Source organism: Neopsephotus bourkii, unplaced genomic scaffold (assembly GCF_033783945.1).
Source record: "Neopsephotus bourkii isolate Nb327-2 ecotype Australia unplaced genomic scaffold, CSIRO-AGI_Nbou_v1 NB_727, whole genome shotgun sequence".
Taxonomy (NCBI): Eukaryota; Metazoa; Chordata; class Aves; order Psittaciformes; family Psittacidae; genus Neopsephotus; species Neopsephotus bourkii.
In genome coordinates this window covers 18,446-29,894 of record NW_026901226.1, presented here as the reverse complement: position 1 = coordinate 29,894, position 11,449 = coordinate 18,446, and the positions used below count along the sequence as shown (strand labels likewise).

Genomic DNA, 11,449 nt, shown 5'->3' with positions numbered 1-11,449 from the left:
CTTTGGAAAAGTACTGGGAAAAACTGAAAGTTAAGCTGGAGATGTTCTACCTGTGATATTGGGGAAAGATGTTTAAAGTTAAAAAAACAGTAATCAGGAAGATAGGTTGGCAAATCATGCATCACATACAGAGAGGAACACCCTCTGCATCTGTCCTGACTGATAATGATAAGGAGGAAGTGATTGCTGTCACTGGCAACAAGTGGCACATTCACATTCAGAGTTAAGAAAGGGTTAAACCAAAAGTGCTGTTGCAGAGGCAGGCATCTGCAGACCCTGCAGAGCAGGGTGACCAGCTATGAGAGAAAGAAAAAGGGACAACCAAGGAGGAAAGGAGGGGAGCTCTAGCAGCTCCTGTGTTTGAGCGTAGGAGGAGGGATGTCGGGTGGAGGTGGGGGAGTGGGCTCCTCTTCTGTGGAACCGGATCGGTGTGCGTGCTATGGGGAGTTTGGACGCTGGAAGTGAGACTGCCCTGGGGGGAGGAAGTGCCATGGGGTGGGGCTTGGGTGACTGAATTCGAACTAGACTGACAGGGACCTGGGGAACCTACCCTAGCAGATCCACTGGTTAAATTAAAACTAGGGACTAGAGGAAATAAAGAGGAAGTTTAGTGGATACAGGAGCAACTTATTTGGTGTTATAGAGAAAAGATTTCGTTACAGATGTGGGATCTACTGGCCACCAAGAAAAAGACACACAAAAAAAAAAAAAAAAAAAGACAGAAGCATTCTTTCTGAAACTTTTAAAGTACAATTTGGGAAAACAAATAGGAATGCATACATTTTTATGCATGCCAAATTCTCTAAAATCTTTATTAGGGTGAGAAGAAACATTTAAAAAAGGCAAAGTGGAATTTAGAGTTAAAAACAACCAATTAATTGCAGTTTTGAGTTTATCTTTAATTCAGCAGAAAAGCAAAAAGGAGGACCTCTCTGAAATAGAAGAAATCCTTAATCAGGTATATGTGGGAGTATGGGCACCTGAAGTTCCAGGTAAGGAGAAAAATGCTTTGCCTGTTAAAGTGGAAATAAAAAAGGGGGGCCTGCCCAATTAGAATAAAACAGTATCCTTTAAAATTAGAAGATCAAAAGGAATCAAAAAATCATTGATAAATTTAAAAATATAGATTATTAATTGAATGTGAATTGGAATATAACACTCCTATCTGGACAGTAAAGAAATATGATGGGAAAAGTTGCAGATTGGTTCAAGATCTCAGGGCAAGCAACAAAACTGCAGAGGATATTTGTCCAGTAGTAGCTAATTTGTATTATTTATTGACTAAATTGAATAATAATCAGAAATTGTTTGCCATCCTGGATTTAAAGGAGGCTTTCTTTTGCTTACCATTGGCCAAAAGAAAGCCAAAATTTATTCGCTTTTGAATGGGAAAACCCTGACACAGGAAGAAAAACTCAATTAACTTGGATAGTTTTACCTAAAGGGTTTAAAAACAGTCCAGCAATTTTTGGAAATCACTTAGCAAGAGAACTAGAAACATGAAAGCCACCTGCTCATACGGGGACTCTGTTACAATATGTGGATGACCTGTTAATTGCTACAGAGACAAAGGAAGAACATATCCAGTGGACAGTGGAATTTTTCTGGGACTGAACGGTTATTGGGTTTCCAAACAAGGCCTAACTAATCCAAACCTGAGTTTCCTACCAAGGATATTAAACAACAGGAGGACAGAGAGAACTTGAAATCACTAGAAAAGAAGCCATTTGCCAGACTCCCTGACCGTCGACCGTCAAGGAGCTCCAGACATTCCTGGGAATGACTGGATGGTGCAGACTTTGGATCCATAATTATGGTGTTCTTGTAAGACCACTATATGAACTGTTGAAAGGAAACCCTCCCTCTCTGGACTGCACCAGGACAACCTTGTGGAACAAGATGATATAGAAATTATGCACACTAACGTGAATCCAGCATCCTTTTTGCAGGAACAGTCGACAGAACCACTAACACATGACTGCTTGACCACCATAGAGACTGTATATTCAAGCTGACCAGACCTGAAAGAAAAACCTCTGGAAGATGCTGATTCTTGGTTTACTGATGTTAGTAGCTTCATGAAAAATGGTAAACGAAAGGCAGGATATGCCATTACCTCTATTTCACAGGTAATAGAAGCTAAACCTTTATTTACTCCTGAACACCTCTGCCGAGAAGGCAGAAATAATAGAATTAACAAGAGCCCTGGAACTGGCTAAAGATAAAAGGATAAATATTTGAACTGATTCTAAATACGTATTTTGGTGTGGTCCATGCACATGGTAGAAAAGATGAATCAAAGATTAGTAAAATACATCAGGAAATGAATTTATATTGGTACCAAGGTTTACCACTGGCTCTATTAAGAACTCGAACTAAACCTCAGTGAAAAGAAGAAATTTTGTATGGAAGATCATATCAGTCCCAGTTTAAAGGAGAAAGTCTTCAGGAAGAGGGAGAAGGCTATCTCTGACAGTTTCTGATCAGTCCGGGAAAACTATTGGAGGAGATAAATAAGAGAATAGTACGGAGAAGAGCAAGAGGTTTGGATTATCCAATTCACCCTTTCAGATCTGGAGACTGGGTTTATGTTAAGAATTTTTCAGGAGATTCTCTACAGGAGAAGTGGAGCGGACTATACCAGGTATTACTGACCACCTTTACAGCAGTGAAGATAAAGGAACAACCTGCTTGGATACATTATTCCAGAATAAAGAAAGCACCAGAGCCAGAGAAGACATGATAGATCAAACCCTGAGGACTGTTCCGTATGAAATTGCGTTGGTCATAATTCAGACTCATGATAACTGGCGCACAAGCTTAGGACCAGAATTTATACCTGAAATTAGTGCAGAATGTTACTAATGTTTTAATCGCAGTGACTGTTGGGTGTGTGCACAGTTGCCTAAATCAGGAGAAATTCCGGACCTTCCATTAACGGGAGTTCCAATTCCTAACACTGTCCCATGGACAAATTTGTGGATGAACATTAGCAATCTACGTCTGAGGGAAAGGTTAAAATTTGGGATAGTTAATCCTAATCCAGGTAATAAATATTATACCTGAGTGCAAAGATGCATTACACCAGGAACCAGGGTAGGAGATCATGCTTGTTTAAATGCCACAGATGTAGGTCACCATTCAAATTGCAATCACACAATTAAAATAGATGGTATCGTAGTTCAGTGGTGGCCCGTTCCTAAAGGGAAAGGATGGTACTGGTTATGTGGAAAAAATGCTTATAAGACTCTACCCTGCAACTGGAAGGGGGCATGCACCTTAGGTGCTGTAATACCCAATTTTACTATTATCGACGGGTATTCTTACAGGATCTGGATTAGAAGTTTTGCTAAACGAATTAAGTGAGGGTTTAACCCTATTATTGAACGGCACACTGCATTTCATAGTTTTGTGAGAGAGCTAATTTCATCTTTGGCAGTAAGTGAATTAGAGAAGGCAATTGTAAATTTCTCAGCAACCATAGAGGAAATGGAAAGTGAAAAAATTGATATAATCCAGGCAGAACAACAAGAGATAACTAGCCTATCTAAGGCTATATTACAAAACTGAATGTCTCTAGACATGTTCCTGACAACACAAAGATGGGTTTGTTCCATAATCAATGACAGCTGTTGTTCCTATACAGACTAAAGTGACAGAATTGAAAAAGATCTGGAGGAAATTTGGAAACAAAGATATTTCATGAAATGGCCATTGATGACACCTCCTGGAACAGGACACAAGGATAAGGAGTATCTGGGAATGGCAGGTGTCCAGGATGGGCTGCAGTTAAACTAACTGATAAGTAGGATGACAGGAGGATTATTATGTCTCTGGTGCTACCAAACCAATTAAGCTGGTATGAGCAGCTACTGCGCGTGCTTCAAAGGCTGCCAGAAGTGATGAAGATTGTTGGAAGAAGTAAACGACCCTCAGAGACCACCACCACAGTTCTGTACGCATGCGGGGAACTCTCTGGAAAATGATGTAATCCATATGTAGCCTCACGTATGTGTGCCCAGGGACTATATCAGGATGGCTTGTGTAGCAATACGGGGACACACCTTAGGTGGAGCTATCCCCCGTGTCTCCCGGCGCCGCAATAAAAATACCTGCTTGGCAGCTTGAAAACTTTGTTGGCAAGTTTGTTCCTGGAGTTTTCTCCGAATCAGTATAAAGATGAAAGATTGACTTTACAAAAACTTCATAAACATTTGAAGTAATACGATTTACATCGCAATCATCTACTAAACAGTGGATATTTCACAAATAATCTAAAATGGCCCTGTATGGGATTTCAATTTGCACTTTTTCTGGTCCTTTAACTGTCCAGTAATTTTGCCCACCCCCAAGTTAATTTAATTATGAACACTTTTTTTTTTTCATCTTTTGGTCATTTGAAGTTATGATCTCTTTGTGCTTCTACAACATAGCCCCCGGACCACTGAGTTTGTGACTTCTGCTTTGTGCAGAGGACAATAAAATCTTACCCCACACCAGCTAACCTGGCTGGGAGCAAAAAGCTTCCAAAATCACGCCTTCCCTCTCCCACCCTTTCACTTAAAAGTGAAAAAGCTGGCAAGGCGGGTGGTACGGCAAGGGGCTGGTACCAGCCCTCCCTTTAAGTTTCAGCAGCAGCTGTTTTCTTGTGGAGGTAAGCAGGAGATTTTAAACATGCTTTAGCTGTGGATGGTGAAGAATATGTGAAGTTTCATGTTCAACCTTTATTCATGCAGCTCTTCCTAAATTTGGCTATTGTTTCTTCAAGGCCAAGCAAGTTTTCAAACCCGATTTATCAAATCGGTTTTAATTCTCCCCTTCTTTCACCACCCTTATGTACATTGGACAGCAGGAGGAAACAGACGGCGTTCTTATTCCCAGTCATAAAGAAACATTAATTCCGAGGTAACCAGCTAAAACACGAGTGGGCTCCATTCCCCCCTTCCCCAGCCCACTGATGCGGCGCCCCCGAACATCACCGCCAAACTTTCCTCCCTCAACGATGCTACCAGCTTCCTTCAACAATTATCTTGATTCGTGTCACCAGCGAGTACCGGCCGGTGCCGCGGTTCTCATCCCCCCCCCCCCCCCCCGGACCGGGCGACAGATAAGCTTCCCACACAGGACATCTGCCTATTCCAGGGAGGATCTCCGCTACCAGCGGGCCGTACTGGGGGGAATTTGCAATACCCGCCAAGTCGGGACTCGGCCCTAATTGGCCACGTCGAGACGGCGGATGCGGCGGCGGCTGCCTGAGGCCGGCGGAAGATGCCTTACCTTTCACCGAGCGGGGTTTGGCTTGCTTCCTCCTGGGCATGTCCCGGCGCCGGGGCTCGTCCTTCTCTTTGTCTTCCTCTCGTCCCTGCCTTCCCTTCCTCTCTCTGCCTTCTCTCTCTCTTCCTCTCTTCCTCCCCCTCCAAACTTTGCGAGGCGAAGCGGCAACAGTGGGATCGATTATTTGATTTTTAATTTTCTCACTTCTTTTGCCTTTTGCAATGCGGCAAGTTCAACTTCTCTTTCCACCCCCTCGAGCACCTTCCATGGGGAGGAGGGGGGAATAAAAATCACAGTTGCAATTTTTTTTTCCCCTTTGTTGATTTGGGTTTTTTCCCTTCCTTCTCCCCCCTCAGATTTGCAAACTTTACAGACGCAAAGCGAGTTCAGCCCTCGCCCCCACCCGCCTCTTTGTTCTCTTTAAAGTTTGCAGGCGCCCTGCGGCTCTCAGTCCTGCTCGTACTTTCGGAATAATAAAATAGAAAATTAAAAAAAAAAAAAAGAACCGAAAGGGGAAAAAAAAAAACCCACACCAAATAAAAAAAACCCCACAACAAAATAAAAAAACACACCAAACCGCGGAGCCCTGCGTGGGGTCCCTGATGCTGGGGTGAGGGAGGGCGCCCAGGGAGAACTCGGTGTCAGCCCACGACGAGCCCCGGCGCTCCGGGGGTGCGACTTTGTTGTTGCGATTTTTCTAAATCCTCCCCCGGTCGCACTCGGCACCTCGCTCCCTCCCTTCCTCCCTCCTCTTCCTTCCCTCCCTCCCACCCTGCCTGCCCATCCGCCCGCTCTGTCCCTTCCTCGCCCCACCGCTGCCCGGGGAGGACGGCGAGTCCCTCTTTAGGCTGGCCGCGGGGCGGACGTGGAGCTGGGCTGGCGGGTGGGTGGGTTCCCAGCGGCCGGCCGCGCTCGCCGCACACACTTCGCGGAACAAGGCAAGTGCTTCTTTGCATCGATGCCGGGGCCGCTAGCTGCATCCATAGGTTATTCGCTGGAAGGTGGCACCGCTCTTGCCTTCATTACTGCTACTGCTGCCCTGGGTTTTTATTTTCTTTGCCTCTCGCCAGCCTCCCTCTCTTTTCTTTGTCCTGGCTCCTTTTCCTCCTCCTGATCTTGCTGCTAGGGTTGCAGTGCAGACACACATAATAAAGCCAGGCTTGGCTGGAAATGTAGCTGAGTCCCAGCAAGAGGATGTGAGGAGTGATATCCCGACGGGGGAGCTCTCTGATCCCGTAGGGAGCCCCGCGCAGCCTGCGCCGATCAGATGGAGAGTCAACAGCACCGAGCCATGGACAGTCCGGGAAATACAGCTGCCGCCCGCAAAACGCGGATCGCAGAGCTACGGACCGGACTCGCTGTCGCTGCGCAGAGTGGCGCGGAATACGCGCGCAGCTTCCCATACTCCCCACCTGCCGACGTTGACTCGTTGGCCGGTCCGCAGCGCGCAGACACCGCGCATGCAGGCGGAGCCGCCCGCATTGGGGACAGCTCACAGCCCGGTGCGGACCGCGGGTGGCTCAGCGGTCGCGGGAGAAGTTGTGGGGTTTTTTTTACACACCCACACACCCCCGCCGCTCGGCTGCTTCTAGAGAGCTAGAGGGAAGATTTATTTCCTTTGCCTTTCCCAACGTGTTAAATTTAGCAGTAGCTGGAGTCACCTGCACCTCTCTGCTGGGAAGGTTTCTTCTAGAAAAAATCCTAGCTGTTTTAAATTTGTTATCCCATGGAGCACTTGGTGCAAGTTATGAATAAAACTACTCAAGACAAATGTTCAATGAGTTCCTTCTCCCACTTAGGCAAGGCTTATTCACTTCCCACAATTCATCCAGGTGCTCTTCCCAACATCAAACTTAAACTCACATTGTCATTAAAATAGACACATTCCGAGAGCTCTAATAACAAGGGAAGACTTCACAGGCTTTATTAAAATATTTAAGGCAAATGACACCAGCCTGTGTGCTAATTTAATAAAAATACATTTAATAATTTAATTTAACTATGGTAATTTAAGAATGCAATAAAAATACATTTTGAATCTATTATCAGTCTTGTTTCCTCACAGATGCCTTTTCTTTTCATTATGAGGAATTTTAAGAAAAGCATAAAGCTGAGAGTGCCAGAGTGCAGAGCAGGTCCCTCCAGGAGAGAACCAAGAGCCCTCCTGCAGCTCTGGACAACATCCACATCTCGTCACATCTCTAGGGTGATTTGTATGCTGGATTCTCTGCTTGGAACCCCTTTTGGGAGTGTCACTGTCCTATATTATACATGACAGCTCCTAGCCTATACACAATGCAGCTGCTGGTGACAGGGAACCAGCAGTGAGATGCAGTGAGGACTCCCTGTCGTGGTTTAACCCCAACCAGACAGCTTTCACTCACTCCCCCCCTTCTTGCCCTCCCCCTACTCCTGGAGGGACGGAGAATCAGAAAGAATGCAACTCCCACGGGTTGAGATAAGAACAGTTTAGTAACTAAGGTATAACACAAATCACTACTGCTACCACCAATAATAATAATGAGAAAGGAAATAACAAGGGAAGAGAATACAACACCTCAGCACCAGGTGACCGAAAACTCGCCCCCCCAGCCCGACCAAGCACCGACCGATACCTCCTCCAACCCTGCAGTCCACCTGCCCTTCCGGCTAACTCCCAGTTACCTCCTGGGCATGACGTGCTGTGGTATGGAATACCTCTTTGGTCCGTTTGGGTCAGGTGTCCTGTCTCTGCTTCCTCCCGGCTTCCCCTCCTCCCTGGCAGAGCATGAGGCTCACAAAGTCCTTGGCCAAACCAAAACATCATTTTTATCAGCTCTGTTCCCAGCTCGAAAGTCAAAACACAGCACTGCACCAGCTACCAAGAAGGAGAAAAATGACTGCTACTGCTAAACCCAGGACACTCCCACACTTAGCATGGATTGTCTGAAGATGGGATTTGCTGGCAGAGGCAACTGACAGCTTCACAGCATCCCCATCCGAGCCCCATGAGCCTGACACAGAAGCACCAAGACCTGATCTGGGGGGACATGGTGGGCCCTGCCCCTCCACTCACTGCCATGCTCCTTCTCAGAGATGCCAGTGCTTGTATGAGTACATTCCCTTTTCATGTAGGAGAAAAGCTATACACATACTCACTTTTCATGCCAACTAACTTAAGATGATGATTTTGTTCTGCTCTGATCTCTTCTGCCATGTGCGTGCACAGTGAACATAACTTTTAAAGTCTGATGCCATTTTTAGGAAGATACTACCCATAGCAATAGTAACCAGGAGCTCTTTGGAAAGTAGCTACACCATGCTGCTCTATCAGGATATTATTCCATCCATGCTGGACAAAGATCATCCAGAATAATATCACTTCGGCTTGAGTTGTCCCAAAACTATATGTTTAAGGCATAGAGCTGGCACAGACAATGTTGTCTAAGGTAGTTCCACCCTGGCAGTGTTATAGGAAACCAATGGCTCGGCCTTACTCTGGGAAACGCAGGATGGACTACCAGCCCCTCTATAACATATGGATTTATTGGCATTCAATACTGTGATGAGTGAATTCCTGTTTGTTAATCAAATCTTGTTTGCTTAAAAGTTAATTGTTTAAGAGTTACTTGCTTGCTTAAAGGTTACTGGAAAATTTTGACACTTTGACATTTGGCTTATAGACTGCAAGCATCTGTTAAAGTAAACTAGGTACGGAAAAGAAGATAAAGAGCCTTCCTCCCCACACCCACTGAACCCACCGGGAGGCCTAATGAGACCCTCGAAGGAGATAAGGAGTCTTTCTCCCCACACCCACTGGGAGGCAGAATGAGACCCCTTATCAACGGGCCACACAAACGCAGAGTACGCCAAGAGTAGCACGTACACTGGATAAAGAAGAGTATAAAATCAGTGACTTTGGGGAAATGGGGTGTGTGAGGTATATAGGAATGATTCGTGTCAGCAACTTAGGAGTCCTTGTCATCATTGTACTTTGGGTGGAATCGAAAATCATGTGTAGAATGTATACCAATGATCAGATTAAGATAGATGTTCCTGTCAATACAATGATGAAAGAGAAGAAGAAACAAAGGAATAATCTTTCCTAATCAAACACTTTGTTACTTTAAGGGGTACTTTGTTTAACTACTTGAATGTCTCAAACGCTTTGCTAATTACAGGGGTACTTTGTTTAACTGCTTGAATGCCTTGAGGGGGTTAGGTAATCAAGAGATACCTTCTGTTACAGGATGAGGTGAAACTTGTGTATTGAATAAGTAATGGGATAAATGGAGTCTGTTCAATCAAACTGGTCTTACAATTTGAGAGAATTATATTGTAAAATTTAGAACACTTTTATAAACTTTAGAAATTGCTTAAAGAAAACCAGCTGTAACAGCCCTGTATCTGCTTATGCAGGATTGTAACCGTAGGCATCTGGTGTTTAAACAAGATATCCTGAAGCCGGGATGTGTCGAGTAGATCTGTTGAAACTAGGTAAAAGGTCAGGGGGGAAGGTAGCTTGCCCCGGGATGTGTCAAGTAGACATGTCGAAACTAGGCCAAAAGTCAGGAGGAAGATAGCTTATCTTCATCCCCCACAACCACCGAGAGATAGAATACAGCCTCGAGCAACAAGCCCCACATGCGAAGATAACAAGAAGGACACCTACACCTGAAGAAAAGGATATAAAAGGACAGAACCTGTGGGAGGGGGTGCACGCCGTTGGCGGAGCGGAGACTCCCCGGCCGCCCAGCGCTGTTTTGCTTACTATTGCTTGCTTAATAAATTGATTAATTTCAAATAGCCAGTCTCTTCCCCTTATTTGAGACTCAAATAGCCAGTCTCTGCCTTTTCTTGAGACTCACTTATAACAAATACTGAGAGCAAAACACTATGCATTTCTGTATTTAGACATAATTATTCTGAAAGCATTTCAGAATCAGTTTGAAATCACAAGTTACATAAAAATAGCACAGTTGTGTAAAGGCAAAAATAAAACCTTCATGAAAGCTGGGGTGTTCAATGAGGACTAAGAGAGTTAGGCACCCAATAGAGTAAGCCTGCTTCAAGAAAACCAGACTCAGTATTTCAGCTTTCTAAAGTCAAAAGAGGAGTATCTTCAACACATTAAAGGACTGATCTGGTGGACACCAAATGCCCAGGCCTTAATTTTGGAGCAGCCAATAACAGAATCAACCTTAAAGAATACATTAAACACATAGACTTAATTAAGAGATGACACATAATATGTAAGAGAAATGTGGCAAAATGATAATGCCCCGGAAAAGCCACTCAGCACGTCTGCTTGTGTCGTATCAAAGACAGACTCCAGTTCTGGTGAAATCTGAAGGCCCTTATTGTGCATCTGGCATCCCTTTTATAGTCCACTACAGCTCTGGTGAAATCTGAAGACTTTTATTTCACATTTCACATCCCTTTTATAGTCTACTAGGTGCTAAGCAGTAACTTTCCACTCTTTTACTCCCTTGTCATCCTGATTTAGCAACACTACTAAGGGTTACAAATATTTACACTGTTTGGTCTGTCTTTGAGATGCACATCCTGCTTTATCTTGCAAACCGCCTGCTTTATTTTGCTAACCGATCTTTACCCTTCATGTTCTCTTTACAGTTCCCAAGGCTTAGGCCCGACCAGGGTATTGACACCTGATGTTTTCTTCAGGGTTCCCAAGGCTTGAGCAGGTCCAGGGCAACAGCACCTGGTATTTTCTTTACTGTTCCCAGGACTTAAGCCAGACCAGGGTGATAACGCCTGGATCCATTTCCTTAACTATTTCTGTTACCCACAAGCAGTAACTTTCCACTCTCTTACTTCCTTGTCATCCTGATTCAGCAAAACTACTAAAGGTTACAAATATTTACATTGTTTGGTCTGTCTTTGAGATGCACATCCTTCTTTATCTTGCAAACCTCCTTCTTTCTTTTGCTAACCGATCTTGACACTTCATTGTTCTCTTTACAGTTCCCAAGGCTTAAGCCCGACCAGGGCGATAACTGGATCCATTTTGTTAACTATTTCTGTCCCGTCACCCACATCTGTCCATGCAAAATGGGATTTGATCCTTACCAAGACCTGATGCCCACATCACCTCCACCGTCACCAGCCCTTGGCATATCAGGAACTGGTGTGGCTGAGATTTGACAGAGATGAGCAAACACCAGAGCTCTATGGA

At 44.7% G+C, this 11,449-nt stretch overlaps 1 long non-coding RNA gene across 1 annotated transcript; it reads right to left on the bottom strand.

Annotated features, from left to right (window-relative positions):
- Positions 1-10,650: 10,650 nt before the first annotated feature.
- LOC133212647 (uncharacterized) lies at positions 10,651-11,054 on the bottom strand. The gene is made up of 2 exons (XR_009725562.1): positions 10,976-11,054; positions 10,651-10,922 (listed from the first exon to the last, which is right to left on the bottom strand). It is a non-coding gene; the product is annotated as an uncharacterized LOC133212647 (long non-coding RNA).
- Positions 11,055-11,449: the final 395 nt, after the last annotated feature.